The sequence below is a fragment of the Helianthus annuus genome, chromosome 7 (assembly GCF_002127325.2).
Source record: "Helianthus annuus cultivar XRQ/B chromosome 7, HanXRQr2.0-SUNRISE, whole genome shotgun sequence".
Lineage (NCBI taxonomy): Eukaryota > Viridiplantae > Streptophyta > Magnoliopsida > Asterales > Asteraceae > Helianthus > Helianthus annuus.
Genome location: NC_035439.2, coordinates 83,000,320 through 83,018,280, shown reverse-complemented (window position 1 = coordinate 83,018,280; position 17,961 = coordinate 83,000,320). Strand labels below are relative to the sequence as shown.

At 38.0% G+C, this 17,961-nt stretch overlaps 1 long non-coding RNA gene across 5 annotated transcripts; it reads right to left on the bottom strand.

Annotated features, from left to right (window-relative positions):
• Positions 1-13,678: 13,678 nt before the first annotated feature.
• On the bottom strand, positions 13,679-17,565 carry LOC110939668. 5 transcript variants are annotated; one of them, XR_002592360.2, is made up of 10 exons: positions 17,436-17,565; positions 17,161-17,239; positions 16,617-16,817; positions 16,460-16,532; positions 16,254-16,334; positions 16,084-16,147; positions 15,726-15,832; positions 14,223-14,296; positions 14,057-14,120; positions 13,679-13,993 (listed from the first exon to the last, which is right to left on the bottom strand). It is a non-coding gene; the product is annotated as an uncharacterized LOC110939668 (long non-coding RNA). The 5 variants fall into 5 exon arrangements; XR_002592361.2 differs by having other exon boundaries at positions 13,679-13,982; XR_002592364.2 differs by having other exon boundaries at positions 13,679-13,978.
• Between the last annotated feature and the right edge of the window lie 396 nt (positions 17,566-17,961).

Below are 17,961 nucleotides of genomic sequence, written 5' to 3'. Positions count from 1 at the left end.
TGCTGAAGACTTTTGTGGTCAGTGAAAACCACACATTTTGTACCATACAAATAGTGTCTCCAGATCTTGAGAGCGAATACAACTACACCTAACTCAAGATCATGAGTGGTGTGGTTCTTCTCGTGTATCTTCAACTACCTCGATGCATAAGCTATGACTTTGTTCCTTTGCATAAGAACACAGCCAAGACCCAAGTTGGATGCATCACAATACACAACGAAATAATCATTGCCCTCAGGTAAGGATAGAATAGGTGTATCACAAAGCTTCTGTTTCAAGGTCTGAAACGCTTCTTCCTGTTTAGATCCCCATTCGAAGGTTTTATTCTTCTGAGTTAGAGCAGTTAGAGGAACTGCAATCTTGGAGAAGTTTTCGATGAAGCGGCGGTAATAACCCGTAAGACCAAGAAAAGAACGAACTTCGGTGGGTGTAGTAGGCGTATCCCAATCCTTAATCTCACTGATCTTGGAGGGATTTACATTGATACCTTGTTCGTTGACGATATGCCCCAAAAATTGAACTTCCTTAAGCCAAAATTCACATTTAGAGAATTTGGCAAAAAGTCGCTCTTTCTTCAAGAGTTCCAGAGTAAGACGAAGATGTTGCTCATGATCAGCTCGCGTCTTAGAATAAATCAGGATGTCATCAATGATAACGATGATGAACTTATCTAAATAAGGCTTACAAACCTTGTTCATCAAGTCCATGAAAACAGCAGGAGCATTAGTCAAACCGAATGGCATAACTGTGAACTCATAATGCCCATATCTTGTGCGAAAAGCTGTCTTGGGAATATCTTCTTCATATACACGAAGTTGATGATACCCAGAACGTAGATCAATCTTTGAAAAACAAGTAGCACCCTATAACTGATCAAAGAGATCATCAATACGAGGTCGGGGATATCGATTCTTGATGGTTAGCTTATTAAGCTCACGATAATCGATACACATCCTGAAATATCCATCCTTCTTCTTGACAAAAAGAATGGGAGCACCCCAAGGTGAAAAGCTAGGATGGATAAAACCTTTAATAGAGAGCTCCTGAAGCTGCTTAGATAACTCTTGCATCTCAGACGGTGCAAGACGATACGGAGATCTAGCAATAGATTTGCACCAGGTACAAGATCAATACAGAACTCGACTTGACGTGCTGGGAGTAAACCAGGTAATTCTTCAGGAAACACTTCAGGATAATCCCGAACAACAGGGATATCTTAAATAGACTTACCTTTGCCTTTATCTGCTACAACATGTGCCAAGAAGGCCACATAGTTCTTTCGCATATACTTCTGAGCTTGAGTACAAGACATGAGTTTGAGGCTACTAGGAGGTTTCTCACCACGAACCTCTAGGATCTTACCTGTTGAGAGCGGAACACGAACAATCTTCTCAAAACAAACTACCTCTGCGTGATGCTTGGCTAACCAATCCATTCCTACTATAATGTCGAAGCTTCCAAGTTGCATCGGTATGAGGTCAATAGGAAAGAGATGGTTGTTAAGGCTCAACTGGCAGTTGCGAAGAACAGAATCGAGGACAATGGGATCACCACTAGCAAATTCTACTGTTTAGGGCTTTCCTAGTTTTGTTCTAGTCATGCAAAGCAAAGGCTCAAAAGATAATGACACAAAACTTTTATCGGCACCCGAATCAAAAAGAACAGAAGCAGACTGATTGTTAACAAAGAACGTACCATTGACCACCTCATTATCTGCATGCTCTTCGTTAGCATTCATGTTGAAGACTCGCCCACGAGCCTGAGCCAGATTCGCATTTGCTAACCTTGGGCACTGGTTTCTGTAGTGGGTTAGATCCCCACAATTATAGCAAGAACCAGGCGGGTAGTGAGGTCGTGCAGCCTGAGCCTGTTGTTGAGCAGGCGGTTGAGTAGCTTGCTGAGCTGGGTTCTGAGCTGCTTGATTCTTATTAGCAGGAAGACGACATGTGGCGACAAGATGACCAGATCTTCCACAATTAGTACAATAACGAAACTGGATGTGCGGCTGATGATGACCGTTACACTTGTCGCATAGAGGTGCATTGCCAAGGTATGGTTTCTTCGCAGGTGGTTGCGCAGGCTGATTTGGAGCAGCTTGGTTGGCCCGTGCAGTAACAGCGAAGTTTTGGGAAGCCTTGCGCTTCCTAGACTTCTTAGTAGACCCATCTTTCTTACCCTTCTTGTCTCACCCTTATCAGACGACTGTTTCTTGTCACCCTTCATATGAAGCTTACCCTTTCTGATCTGCGACTCAGTCAAAGTCGCAGCTAACTCGATTGCCTGACGAACTGTGGTAGGGTTGCTACCAGTGACGATGTCTTGAACGGGGTCAGGTAAACCATCGACATACCTCTTGATAGCTTTCTCGAGTGGGGTAACCATTGTGGGACAAAGTAAGCTCAGCTCCTCATACCTGTCAGTGTACGCACGGTGTTCTCCACTATCCTGTTTCAAGTCATCAAACTCCCTTTCCAACGCCCTTTGTTCATGACAAGGACAGAATTCCCTCATCATAAAAGCCCTAAGATCTGTCCAGGTCTGTGCTAAAGCAACCTCAGCACCACGGTCTCTCATTACCCCATTGCACCAAGTAAGAGCCCTTTTTTGAAACACGCTAGAAGCAAACTCGACTTTGTGATTATCAGGACACTGAACATGACGAAATGTACTCTCAATGCTTTCAACCCACTGTAGGAGCCCAGTTGCTCCTTCAGAACCACTAAACTTGAGTGGTTTAGCCGAGTTGAAACTCTTAAAGTTGCATGAGCATTATTGTTGGCTTGGTTAACTTGAGTGACAATGTTTGGGAGTACAGCAGCAATTTGCTGCGCAATGATTTCTGCCAGTTCGGCATTAGGTATCGGATTTTCGCGTCGAGGAGGCAATCTAAAAGAGGAAACATGAGAGAAAACGAGTGAGATGATTAGATGAAAAGAATGAGATGATACAAAAATCGACAAAACCAAAGATGGTGGTCATTCTTTCGTACCACAAAGCAAACAAACGACACACAGTGACTAATCAAAGTAAATGGGTCAAAAATAATGTATCGCAAAGACATGCTTTAGCCTATAAGTAGACACTCACCATAAGAGTTCCCAGGTAAGAGTGACTGGTCCGATTATGTGGATTTATACGAACACTCTAGCCTAGACAGAAAACTTGAGGTACAGGCACCCACCCTTCCAGATTGCACGTGTTCACATTATTTAGACCCAAAACTTTGACGAGATTTTGGAAACTTGGAAGGCACAAGGCCCAAAAGAATCATTCAAAAATGGATGATTAAATTTTCAAAATCATTTTGAAAAAAAATGGAGGGTTCAAAACCTTATAACAAATCATTTAAAAACAGATGATTGATTTTCAAAAAAACCGTTTCGGAAAATTGTGTTCTTGTTTTTGGTAATCACCTAAAGATATGTGACGGTAGTGTTTTAAGATCTAAACACAAGCTAACTTGTGTTATGGTCCTAGAAAAGTTATAGTCTAGGTCAAAGCATTACTAATAACCTAATTCCCTAAAACCATTGGCTCTGATACCAACTCTTCTGTCACACCCCGACCGCGTAAAACAACAAATTGCGGCGGAAACGTCGGGGAGTGTAGCAACAGAATTATTGTTTCACAACCATGGTATTTAAATTATGTTTTATTTATTAACAAAAGGGGGATACATTGTCTTAAAACAAGAAACAAAGAGTACATAACAAAGTTAAACTAATCTAGCTTCATTTTATGTCACTAAGGCACAAGTCCGCCTAAGTGTGTCCTGCCCAATCCTATGCTCCAGCTCCTGAAAACACATATGAAAATAGGTACGTCAGCATAAAAATGCATGTGAGATACATAGGTTTTATTAAAATAGGATTCATAACTTGTAATTTGAAAGAATTGTTTTACAAAAGTTAGTCATAAATCTTAGGAAAATGTTTTCTTTTATAAATCATTTAAAAAGTGATAAGAAAATCAGATGATATATAAAAGAAAGATGTATAGTTAAATAAGTAACCAAGTATGGTCGAGTATGGTGCTTAACTATAGACTATGTCAAAAGCATGGCAATTTTCCTAATTCCCGATAGTTATGACTCTGATACCAATCTGTCACACCCCAACCGATGGCAGAAACATCTGAGTGACACAAAAACAAGATTTCTCGAGACTTCATAACACTAAATGTGACAAGTATTTAAATAAAAAATTTCATTTTATTGCTAACATCAAGTCCATTGTTTGAAATAGAAATACAACAAGTTTGAAAAAAAAAATAATTTCAATACAGCAAGTATTAAAGTTTAAAGTGCGTTTCAAGCTATCCTACTAGATTCCGTGCATCGTCATCATCATCAAAATCCCGCAACACATTTTAAAGTATAGTTCAATACAAAAGTATTGGCGAGTATACAAGTTTGAGTACTAGCATATATAAAAGTTTGAACAATCCACTTGACAAAAATTAGTTAACCAGATTAATGTATCATGGCATGAAATTATACAAGTCAATCCTCTGACTACCGCTAGTGTAATCTTATCACAGCAACGATAAGACCGTTTTCGTATGACTTAACTTAACATGACCTCAAGAATACGGGTGGTGCGTTACTCCAATAGCGCTATTCATGTTAAGGGGAGGCTTTAAACAAAGTTAATGACAAGTAAATCACATAAGAATGTTCCAAGAATACAAATCAAGTATCACGTATTTAAACATATGTGATTGGATTGTTTGTGTTTGCATAAAACTATTAGTGATTGCGTGTGTTTAATAGTATAACGTATTGCACCCAAAAGTGTAAAAGAAAAGGGGTCATGTATACTCAAAATTTTGCAATGCTTCCCGATTATCCATGAATTACGAGTTGTTGAGAATGGGAAACGAAGGTTTATGGTCAATTGATGTTTATGGAGTGGTTGGATTTGGGATTTAGAATTCAAGTGCAAAAGTATGTGTGCATAAAAATATATCTAGTCTAAGTACCCGTTTTAACACTAAGTTGTATGTGATTTCATGGGTCCTAGTTTGCCCATTAGAATCAACAACGGGAGACTTAGAATCATAGATAAAGTATCCTAAGTTCATGACGAATAATCATAAACCGAATATCAACATAACTTTGCCCATGTTCATATATATATATATAAATATATATATATATATATATATATATATATATATATATATATATATATATATAGTTATAGTTATAGTTATATAATAATTCTAAGCTAAGTCCATCAAGAGTATCATAGATTGTCAAGAAAGTCAAGCATGGAGGATTAACCTCATTGTATGATTCACCAATACATAAATCATCACAAGGATGATTTGGATGGTCATGAATGAAAGGAAACAAACAATACCTAATATGTAACATCAAGTAGCCAAGTAAGATCTAACCTGGGTGAGCTGTCCCAACATGAAAAGAATTAACTAAGTGTTGGAGGCTAGGCGGGGTTATGTTACTTTATGACTAGCAAACTACTTGGAATAACAATATTAAAATATCAAGTGAGGCGTGGAACAAGTTAGGATAGCCAAAGCTTCCAAGGTTCACACTTTCACCAAAGCACAAGTCTTTCCATATGAACTATGGTAGACTTGGATGGTTTCCATCACTTGTGTTTGTCTTAAACCCTAATAAATTAGAAAGTTTAGAGGGTGTTTGCACCTCTAAACGTCTAGGAATCAAGCTCTAACAAGTCCCATAACCATAGATGGGATTAGGAAGATGATAGGCATAAGATTCTTGAAGAAAAGTTGAGTTCATGAAAAGTTAACCATAGATTCATCCAAAACAGAAAGTTTAGACCTAAAAATGGTGTTGTTCCACCTTGGTTTTCCGTGGTAAACCTGTGGAAACATTCCTAGAGGTGTTCCAAGCTTTGTAGAGGAAGAAATAGTGAAGAAAAGTTGAAGAAAAGTGAGTTTGAACTCACTTTTGCACTTGAAAGAAATATGCCTTGAACTTGAATTTCCAGAGAATTTGAGAGTGTTTTGATGATTTAGAAGTGTTTGGAAAGTGCAAATGAGGGTTAGGAGGCTTGTTTATATAGTGGGTGATTAGGTTTAGGTGTTAAATGAAGGTTAGAGGTGATTGGGAGTGAAAAGTAGGTGAAAAACTAGCCAGCCCGCGTGTAAGAACAAGCTGGCTACGGATCGGTACCTCAAGAGGTACGCGTAAGAACACCAGGATCCTCCCGCGTGTCGTCTGGGGTCGTGTCAGCAAATTTCTATTTTTGGCCCATGAACTTTGTAATTAGGTTATTTTATGCCGTAAACTTGCATTTTGACCCGTTTTTAGGTATTCAGAGTGTAATAAAGCATAGTGTGAGTGTATGCAAGTATAATTTGAGTGTCGTGAATGTATGTATGAGTATTAGTATGTATAACAAGTGTCGGTTTGCATGTAAATAGGTATTTAAACGATCGACCGAACAAATAACTAGTATGTATAAAATATGAATTTTGTTACGATCAAGGTTTCGAATTACAAAACTGGAAGTGGAGTATGAATATGATACGAGTACAAGTTTCCAAAAATAGAAACTCAGTAATCTTTCTAAATAAGAAATGTTCCAAAAAGCGAGGCATTTCATATAGTAATAGGTAGGCTATATGTTATCCCTTGTGGTATACAAATAAAGAACTGTCGCATGATGTACTACTAAAACTGCATTTGGTAATAAAAGTGGCAAACCAGTGGTACCATGCTTATGGTGCTTGTTTTAGGCCGTATAATGATTTTCTCAGGCGATAAACAAAAGATGGATGATTACTGTTGACAAAACCCGGAGGTTGAAACATGTAGACCGTTTCATTAAGGTCACTGTGCAACAATGCATTCTTTACATCAAGTTGATGAATGGGCCAAGCATGAGAAATGGCAATGCTTAATACAGTCTGAATCGTTGTGGGTTTAACGACTGGACTAAAAGTGTCAAAAACAATCAATGCCAACTTGTTGGGACTTGCCATTAACAACAAGCGACCTTTGTATCGTTGTAAAGTACAATAGCATGGAATTTGTGGCGAAATAGCCACATACAACGGATGATATGTGCGTTATCAAGTCATGGAACTAATTCCCATGTGTTATTTTCCATGAAAGCTCTATACTCATCGTCCATAGCTTTGTGCCAATTCGGATCGGCTTTGGCATCAAGGTAGGATTAAGGTAGAGGTGAGATTGGTGGTGGAACAGTGGTGTGAAGGTTGAGTGGTAGTATTGGTTTGGTGATCCTGGATTTTATTCTGGTGGTCATGGAGTATGCATTGGTTGGTGGTGGTGGTGGGTTTGGTTCGGGGCTAGGCCGGTTGTTTGGTGTAGGTAAGTGGGCCGGTTGTGATGAGTGGGCCGAGTGATGGGGAACAAGAGATTGGTTGGGGGTGGTGAAGTGAATAGGGCCAGATTAGATATTGGTTTGGGTTGTGTGGTTAGGACAGGATTGGGCCAGGTTGGGATTGTGGACCGAAGGGGTTGGAAAGGGGGTCTGGGGAGTACCTGAGGTCAGGGGAGGTGGAGATGTAGGGGCAAAAGAGTGTGGATGAGTGGAGATGGTGGATAAGTCGTTTTCTAGTGAGGAGTAGTCATGAGTGAGAGGAGTTTGTGTGAAAGGAAACGATGTTTCGTCAAAGGTGACATGACGTGAAAAAATTGTTTTACCAGTTTGAAGGTTTAGATATCGGTAACCTCGGTAGTTGACGGGATAGCCATGAAAAACACAAAGAAAGGAACGATGAGATAGTTTGTTTGGTCGGGTTGAAGATTGGTTTGGAAAACCAGCATAATCTAAAACTCTAAGGTGATCATAAGTAGGATGTCGGACATATAGGGCAATCATTGGTGTGTGATTGTTTAGGAGTTTTGTGGGATGAATGTTGTCAAGGTAAACGGTCGTGTGTGCTACTTCAACCCAATAGGATGGTGGAACGGAGCCATGAGTGAGAATGGAAAGCATGATTTCATTTATGCGACGAATGATTCGCTCGGCTTTGCCATTTTGTTGAGAGGTGGGATGGCATGAGAACTAAAATTGGATATCGTGGGCGTCTGCTAAGTTTTTAAATTGATGATCGTCGAATTCCCCGCCGTTATCACATTGAAAAGATTTTATAGGCAAGAAAGAGGGTCTTAATGTAGGTGTGGAATTTTATAAATTTTCTTACTATTTCGGATTTAAACAAAGCAGGAACAACCAAGTGTAGTTTGTGTAATCATCAATTAGGATCATGTAATATTTATATCCAGTGTTTGACAGAATGAGGGAGGTCCACAAGTCGCAATGCACGATATCAAAAGGCATAATAGTACTATAATAAGATAAAACAATAGGCAAATGTTTGTGTTTTGCAATTTGACATGAATTGAAAAACATTCGACTGGTTTTATCACATGCAATAAATTTATTTGAGGAAAGGAAATCAACAATGGAAACTCTCGGGTGGCCTAGTCGATCATGCCATGATTCGGGAGCAAAAACAACAAAGACGGACGGTGTGGGAACTTGAGCAGGGGCGGTGATAGAATAAAGGTGACTGTCACTGTCGTGGCAGCTCAACATCCTCCCAGTCCTGTAATCCTTCACAGAAAAGCCAAATGGGTCAAACTCAACAGATACAAAATTATCGGTGGTAAATTGCCGGACTGTGATAGAGTTTTAAATTATATTAGGTATATATATGACATTATTTAGGCGAAGGTTAGATTGGGTAAAGGGAAAGTTGTGTGTCCCGGTATGAGAATTGGCATTTTATGACCATTTCCATCATGATGTCATAATGCCTGATGGGTAATGATATTTGCATTCCATCATGTTATCAAATATATACTCATAATGATTCCTAAGTGCATATCAAGTCCACCTAAAACTGCATGTTTGATTATCCTAAGTGCATACAAGAAAAGGGAATTTAGGACTGAACATCCAAAGTGCTCATCTGATTATTTATGTTTAATCATTGATTACAAACACTCTCTTATTACATACATACACCCTTAATTTTTAATATTTATACGTGTTCCAGCTTTTCTCCATTCCAAGATTAATGCGTAGTTTGCTAGGTGCATCAACTTATGAATATATTTGACTATTAACAAATTGGAAATCCTTCGAGCTAATTCTGTAATATCTATTTTATCTCTAAGGAGCTCTAATGATATTTTATTTGGGATCAAGTTATACTAATTTGGCATTTCTAAACTTTTATAAAAATATTATACGCATAAACAAACTATCAGAAGCGAGTACCACAATGCAAAATGTCACTCCCCCCGCATCGCGCTGACACCCCACTAGTAGTATAACAAACGTAATATGCCAAATATCAATTTACGACTTAGTTATCTATAAATACGTAATTGGTGAAAATATGAAAAGACTTAAACATAAAAAGAAACAAATTGAAAACGAAAATAGGAATTTGGAAAGATTTTGTGAAAATCTTAGTTAGAAAAAGATAAAAATTTGAGTTAAATGCTTGGTTGGTCTCTGTGGTTTGCAAATATTTTATACTTGGTCCCAGTGGTTTACTAATTATAGAGTTGGTCCTAGTGGTTGCAAATTTTGCACTCGGGTGATCATTATCGCTAACCCATGTTAATTTTCTCAGTTAAATGTATACAAAATGACTAGATTGCCCCCGAACAATAAAAAATACAAAATAAAGATGGCCCACCCTCATTTCTTCCTCCCCTCTCTCTCTAAAACACACCACCACCGCTACCATCTTCAACCCACCACCACCGCCTTCAATCCACCACCTCAATGTCACCTTCAACCCACCACCACCTCCACAGTCACCTTTAACCCAACCCACCCCACCCCCACCCTTCAATTAACAATGGTAAAAACTTGCAGGGACCTTGGAATTGGTACTGGTGGGATTTTACCAACCTGGGTACCGTGGTGGAACAAAACTACATTTACAGATGATGTGTCTCAGTAAAAATTGGGATCTCGACACTAATATGTACAGTGAGTTAAGGCTGTATGATGAAGCTAAGCCTCCCGGAGATGACGGTGGTGATTGGAGAAGATTGGGGGGGGGGGGGAACTGTAAACTATGGGTTGTCAGGATAGATGAATTGGTGGGGGTTGGTAAAGGATGAGGTGATGATGTTGAAGACGGTGGGGTGATGGAGGTGTTTGCAAGGTGAGGTGAAGGAGGTGTTTGGTAAAGGGGAACCGCCTGATGACGCTGGCGGAGACAAAACTACTGTTGCAGTTGGGGGAGTGGTGGTGACAAGAGGTGGTAATAGTGGAGGGGCATTTGTGGATGGTGAAGGGGGAGGAGAATTGGGTAATACTGGTGGTGGTGGTGTAGGATCGGTTTTCACTCCCGAACGATTGCGTAAGACACGCGTGACGTGCGGAATCCGTACACGTGCATGGACCGAACACGATAACGTATGAAAGATACAAGCACCTCGAATCACCTTTTGCCTTTCTCTCTCTAGTTTCTCTCTCTAACTCCATAGCTCTCCAATGTCACAAATGGCAAAAGTTCTAAATATAAGACACTACACTCCTCTTTATAGGACAAGGGGTTTAATGAGAGTTCTCATTAATTACAATATTGCCACATTGCCTTTTCACTAAATATAACACTAAAATGTCTAATTTCTTCAGTTTCAGCTACGAATCGTATTAATGGAGGTGATAGACATTACTGCACTAACAGACTCCCCCTTGGATATTGCCGCAGTCAATCTCGTAACGTCTTGTCTTTCTCTCTCTCTCTGAGTCTTCTTGAAGCTTTATCACATCTTCAGCAACATAGACTCCCTCTTGCTCGAACAAAATCCCCGTGGATCTGTCATCGGCTTCATTTGCTCCCCCTCTCGTTAGACTCTTCCTTCAGGCTCCCCCTTTCGTCAAGCTTCCATGCTTTTGGGATCGACATATGGCTTTCCGGCTACAAGATCCCCCTTGCGTTGAGCTCGTCTTCAGACTCCCCCTTAGACTCGGCTATCAGGATCGTAATCTGGAATAACATCTACAATTCTCAAGCATTTATAAGTGAAAATGTTTTGAACATCCAGGATTGAAAAACCTGGCTCTCTCAGCATAAGCTAAAACATTTCGACAGTGAAAGCATTTTCGGTTGTCCAGGAATGATGACCTGGCCCTCAAAAACTTTTTAATTAAGATCCTGGCTCTAAAATATAATAATATGAATATATCCAGGAAATCTTGACTTACTCCCCTTATCAAATTGCTTTTAAAGATTTGACGATTTAAGAATCCAAAATCGAAACCTAACTCTTTACAGCAGATTTTCACAGTTTAAGAATCCAAATCTCTCACAGTTAATCATCCAAGTCCAAATTAATGACCTTGGAGACTTCACAAACTGTTTTTTGATTTTTTATTTTGAAACTTCAAGTTTCAAATTAATGAACTTGTTTTATTTTCAGAAACACGATCAGCATACTTAGATTTTGAAACTCAGCTCTCAGACATCGGTTGTCGAAAATAAAGAAGAAATCAATATCTTTTTGTATTTTTCTGAAACATAAAAAATGTAAAGGAATATTTACAGACAATATTTTTGTTTGAGTTTGCGTCAGAGGATCATATCAGTTTATGACAAACCACTAGTAACGTTGAGCTTTAAACACTTTAAGTTCTAAACGATTCACTTAGATTGTCAGTATACTGATCCACTTAAATTTTTACACAAAGTTCAATCGAGTCGAGATACGGATTAGTGTTTTAAGGACTTAACTTATTCGCGTGTCCCACCTCAGAATATACTTGTCACAGCCCCCGACCCCACCCTGGGAGCGGGAGCCGTGAACCAGCCAGATGGTACCGGTGTCATCTTCCCACGTCAGAATAACAGAGGGGAAGCAAATTAGGGGTGGTTCTCATTTTAGCGCAATTCTATATATATATATATATATATATATATATGGAAAATTGGTTTTTAATAAACCAACCTTTGTGCCGTTGGTAAATAATAATCTTACCCATGGTTGTAAAACAAGGTTTACAAGGCCGAGTACTCCCCGAGTAGTCGCTACAAGGCAGGCTGCCGAGGCGACTTTCTTTGACTCCGCCTAATTACTCGGAGTCGGTCAAACGCGGTCAACCTCGGCCATAATTGGATCTAGTAGGTCAACGCGGGCCGAGTTTGACTTAAATAATAATATAACATAATTTCTATGCCTATCATATTAAAGAATAAATATCATTTTCACGTATTTTGTTATAAATATTAGTAAATTTGTGTTATTTGACATATATTTAATCTCCAAAAAGTAATTTCTTTATAATTTAACATGTCCGAGTACTCCCCGAGTACTCTCCGCGTAGACCGAGTACTCTCAACTCCCCGGTCGACCGACTAGGGAGCGCCTAGCGACTTTTGCAACCATGATCTTACCTACGTAATTGGTATACAATAATCCTACCTATCAATATGTTAGTACTCAATGAACTTCCGTTAATTTTTTTTAACTGAAGTTAGTTTTTAAGTTTTATTTATTACACAAACAGTCCCTGTAGTTGTAATTTATCAGTTTTAACTATTTTATAAAACAAAAAAAAAACTCAAGGGAATGTAATTTACTAGTTTTAAAATAGTTAAAACTAGTAAATTACAACTACATGGACTGTTTGTGTAATAAATAAAACTTAAAAACTAACTTCAGTTAAAAAAAATTAATGGAAGTTCATTGAGTACCAACATGTTGATAGGTAGGATTATTGTATACCAATTACGTAGGTAAGATTATTATTTACCAACGAGACAAAGGTTGTTTTATTAAAAACCAATTTTCCTATATATATATATATATAAATATATATATATATATATATACTAGTTTTTTACCCGCGCGATGCGGCGGGAAACATATCACTTAGGTTGGTGAGTTTAGGGCTATGTACAGGGCGGTTCGGTTTTGAGCCATAACCAAAACCAAACTCGCGATGCAAAGGAAAACACAACACTTGTTAGTAATTCTAAGGGTGTGCATGAGAAGGTTCAGTTCAGTTGGGTCATAACTAAAATCTAGTAGGAAACCCGCACGATGCAATGGGAGAGACAATTTACAACGCAATCTACGTTTATGTTAGTTTATCAATCCTCACGTGACGTATTGTATGGTACTTCTGTTAGATTTCTTATCTGTATTGTATTTTATAAAAGAATGATAATTTAACACAAAAGTTATCAACTACTCTCGGTAATTATTACCCCAGTACAATAAATTAACACACGAAGGAGAAAATATTTATCATAAACATAATCATTTAGAATTTAAAATCGACCCACTTTAAATAGACTCATTTTAAATAGAGTTAAATACTATTTTAGTCACTGTGTTATGTTCAAAATATCTATTTTAGTCCAATAGTTAAGAAAAGAGTATTTTTATGTCACGTGAGTTTAGGAAAATTCGTTTTACTTTGAGATAAATAATTTTTATACAAATTTATTTTGTTATCTAGTATCAAAATGACAATGGCAAAATCTATGCACAATTAATGATTGTTTTGGCCTTCGGGGTCTTATGTATATGCCGCGCAACTATTAAAGTAAAATGTTGTCCTACACACATGTTAGAATTTCTCGTAGGGATGAGCTTGGTACCAATCGGTACCAAAAATACCGGTACTGAGAATCCTCAAAAAAGGATATGGGGAGTACCCCTTCCACCCTAAGATTCTTAAACCACAAACCGTCCAAACTCTTTTGTGCTTATAGTCAACCCAAATGAGCAATACATCAATACAATCTTTATGTATATCAAAATGCAACATATAACTGCTAAAAGCAAAATACACTTGCTGGGTGTGCAACATATAATTGCTAAAAGCAAAATAGACTTGCTGGGTCTTCAAGGTTTTCCCGGATTTGGTCAAAGTCGACGTGTTTGGTCAAACAGCCAACCATACCTTTTTAACTCTTTTCCAATAAGCTCTTCCCTTAACACTTCACTCAGCAGGCTCTTTTTTAACTGTCGTATCTTCCTGGCTCAAATCTAACAACAATGAATTTATGCACTTTATTTGTTGACTTTTGAAACATTTAGACTTTTTTTTACCTGCAGCTGTTGAAATTAACTGTCTCCAGCCAACATGATGCTCACAAAAGTGCCTAATTAACCTCTGCATGATGGTTTTTAAGTTTAACTCTTCTCAAATTCAGCTTATAATAGCTTCGGGATCAATGTGGTTGAACCATAAGATGAAGAAAGGTTATAAACATACCTGAAAGTTGCGCGTAAAGCTATCATCGGCCACCGGAAATCATTTCTTTCTCCATTATCACCGATTAAAAACCACTGTTATACACAACAAAACAAATTAGATTTTATTTTGATGCATAACTCCTCAATACATTTTTTTTAATTTAATGTTCATTCCATGACCTAGAAACCCTTTGTCTTTTCATAATGAGTCTAAGCCTTTATAGTTTCTATTTGAGTCAGTCATGAGTGATTAGTCAAATTTGCTGGGACAATGGGTTTTCGGGTTACTTGGTGGTATAAGGTGGATGAGGGTAGATGCCATGATGAATTGTGAATATGGTATAATATGATGGCTGATGAGAGGCCAAAAAGAGCTGGAACGTTATACTGATGTATACTACTGACAAAGTCTCACCAAATGAGTATTGGCAAAGTCAGTCAACAGATGAATGATGTTGAAAGTGAATTTAAATTTGAAGTCAACCACATTCATATTTGTTCTAGACAGATCTTAATCAAGATCTGGCTTGGAGTCAGCAGTAGTCAAAGTTTTAAAGTAGTCAATAGTCAAATCCAATCGATGTTTGATTTTCGGTTAATTTGGTTTGTAACCGAACAATTAACACCCCTATCATTCTGACCCAAAGAAAAATGATATTTTTTAAAGCGACATGTTCCAACCTCAGCTCTTTTTCACTCGAATCAGTTTTGACCCGAACCCATTTTGGATTGGGACACAACCTGACCCGCCCATTTTGCTGAGTTAATATAAATTGTGAAATACTATAAATTAGAGAAAAGTAGTTATGGTAAAAAAAAAAAGTAAGAGCACAGATATTTATTCTGTGTAGGCACTGAATTAGACCAGACGGTATGTGGGCCGGCTTAGGCCCGGCGCCGGTCCCCCACACCGCCCCCCTCGGTTCGGCCCGTCCCATACGGCTCCCACTCGCCAGTCTCGCCGTGCCTCCCTTCTCTCACATATACCTATACATACATACATATATATACATAAAGGGGCTCATCCCCCACCCCCTAGGTCCATCCCCTTCAAGCCCCTCCTGCGTTGCGGTGACGTGGGGGCCCATCCTGTTGGGGATGAGGCTCTCCATACCCACCAGCCTTATGGCGGATCTTGTCTAGAGATGGCAAAGTTGTTATCATTGATTCAATACTGTTTAAAAAAAAAAAAACCGGTGAACACAAAACAACTTGTGAGAAGGAACTATGTACCAGGGTGTCATCTTTAAGAAGGATTCCATTATGGAATTCCTTGTGATTTCATGTTTCCCCATGGTGAAGTAAAGATCAGGAGACTTTGAAAACTTAAGTATTTCATTGTGGTTTCTAGGCAATTTGACTCTCCATATTTCATAGTCCTCCCGCATATCACTTGAAGAATTAAAAATATTTTTTATTCATCTTAATTTTAAAAACCCGTTATGGTTTCCATTTTAGTTGATTTATTTCAGGTACTGAAAAATATAAACTGAACAAAATGAGTTTCAAGTGATAAACTTACTTGAAATTTCAAGCCTTTTGAAGTTGTACTACCACCTGAGCCGTTGTGGGCCGTTTTTTCTTTCTCTTCATGTCAGCAAGGAAGCATGCGAATCTGTGCGTGTGTATCTTTAGAGGGAACACAAAAAACATAACAAAATCAAACACGTTCAAAATGAATTAAGGAACTCGAATCAATCAGTATACATTGACTAACACTTGATCTGATCAGATCAGATCAAAACAACACGTAAACGAAAAATACAACTATTCATTACCAAATTTGTTTTGACCCAAATTTGTTTTCATATGTTTCTCAACCCGCCCATTTTGCCACTACTAATCTCAAGGAAAGTCTGTATTGAGAAAAACTGCAGTACCTGTTGGACGAAATATAACAGGACAACCAGGGGTATTTGTGAAAACAAATGTATCATTTGATCCCTGTATAGTATTCACCAACCAGTGAAAGAATGATTAAAAAATAAAAAGAAGTTAATCAATATATATTTCATATCTTTTCTTGGTTGGAGGTCTCAAATAAGCATACCTAATATCTTTTCTTAGTTGACGGTTTCAAGGGTGCCTCAACTAAACCACCAAACACCGCCTCTTTATGATCTCCGACAACCTGAAATTTGTTAATCAAGTTTCAGTTTAAAGATAATTTAGAAGGTTTTATGTCTAAAATATACACTTTGGACGCCTTGCGACCAGTTTGACCCAAAGATATAAACAGGTTGAATTCGGACTTACCAACAGACTTAGCCCGGGGGAAAGATTACTTCTTCTATACAAAGTTGACAAAGATATACCATGCCTCCATGTACTGCATATGAAAACCAAATACAAAATAAAAATAACATAACACTACAAATTCTTCCATACAACACAATCAAATCAAATGCAATACCTGTACAGCAGGACCCATTTCTTTCCTCGACTAAGAACCGGGAGTGCAACATAAAGAGCAGCCCGTGTGTCTTCAGTCATAAGCTGCGATGGTTCCGACATATTCAGTAGTTTAGGCCCGCTCAGTTTATCTAGATTTGTCATACACAAGAGCCCAACCCTCCTCTTCTAGAACCTCACTGGGCATATCCCTTGGTTTTGGCTGTAGCCACCAAATCACCAAGCCAAAAAATTAGGTTAATACAAATAAAGATAGGAAAACAGATGTGTCGCAGGGTCAAGTTGGGTAACAGTAATATGCCAGTTAACTTACCTTAACATGAATTTAAATGAAACCAAATAACAGCACCAAGTTCACTAATATGTAGATTTCTTATAATGTGTAGATTTATGTTGTTTTTTTCTTTTCTTTTCTAGCATTTTTGCAAGACTGGTGATTTAAACCTCATATACTGTTTTTCACTTTAACAGCCTTGATGTTTATAAAAAACTTAAATGATATAAAATTTAACAAACAAAACTATAGATAGGGTAAAAAACGGTACCACTAAGGCTGAATTTGAAGGTTCTTGAACCAAGCCGCAGTGTTCTCTCTTTCACCTGTTCATCGGTCTTCGTCTTCAACTATATTCAAATTTCCAGAAAACAAAAACCCTAATCAATACAAAAATATATACTCTCTATGTTGATCCATTCACAGAACATTAAAAAAATCACAAAACCAACACAGATCTAAAAGTATTATCACAGATCTAAAAGTATTATCACAGATCTGACAAAGATTTAAAAAAAAAGTACAAGATAGGGTAAAAAACGGTACCGGTTCCATGGATGAAAGGGGAGAAGACGGTGATGGCAACGACCGGTTCCATGGATGAAAGGTGGACGTGCGGTGGAGGATCTAGGGTTTGTAGAGAAAGGTGGAGCGGCGGATGAAATAATTGTGGTTTAGAGAGTGATAGAAAGAATATATTGGATCCATCAAACTAAAAACGGGTCAAGTTGATCCGGTAAGATCCGCGTGGGTATCATCAGGTGTTGAAAACAAGTTTTCAACACTTTGTGCTTAACAGGTTTGTACAATGGGCTTCAAAGACTTGTAAAGTGGCAAATGACCATTTCTATCCTTCTTATATGCTTTATAAAGTAGTATAGATATATTTAAAGTTAGATAGTAATAAATTATGAATATGTTAAGTAAAGTATATGGATGATCCCTGTCATTTATCAAAATTTTGAATTTAATCTCTAATTTTTCAAAAATAAACGAAGACTATAGGTGGTTAGTAATAACAATATATTTCTTTAATAAATAATTATGAATTTTTTCTGTGAAAGTACGTTTA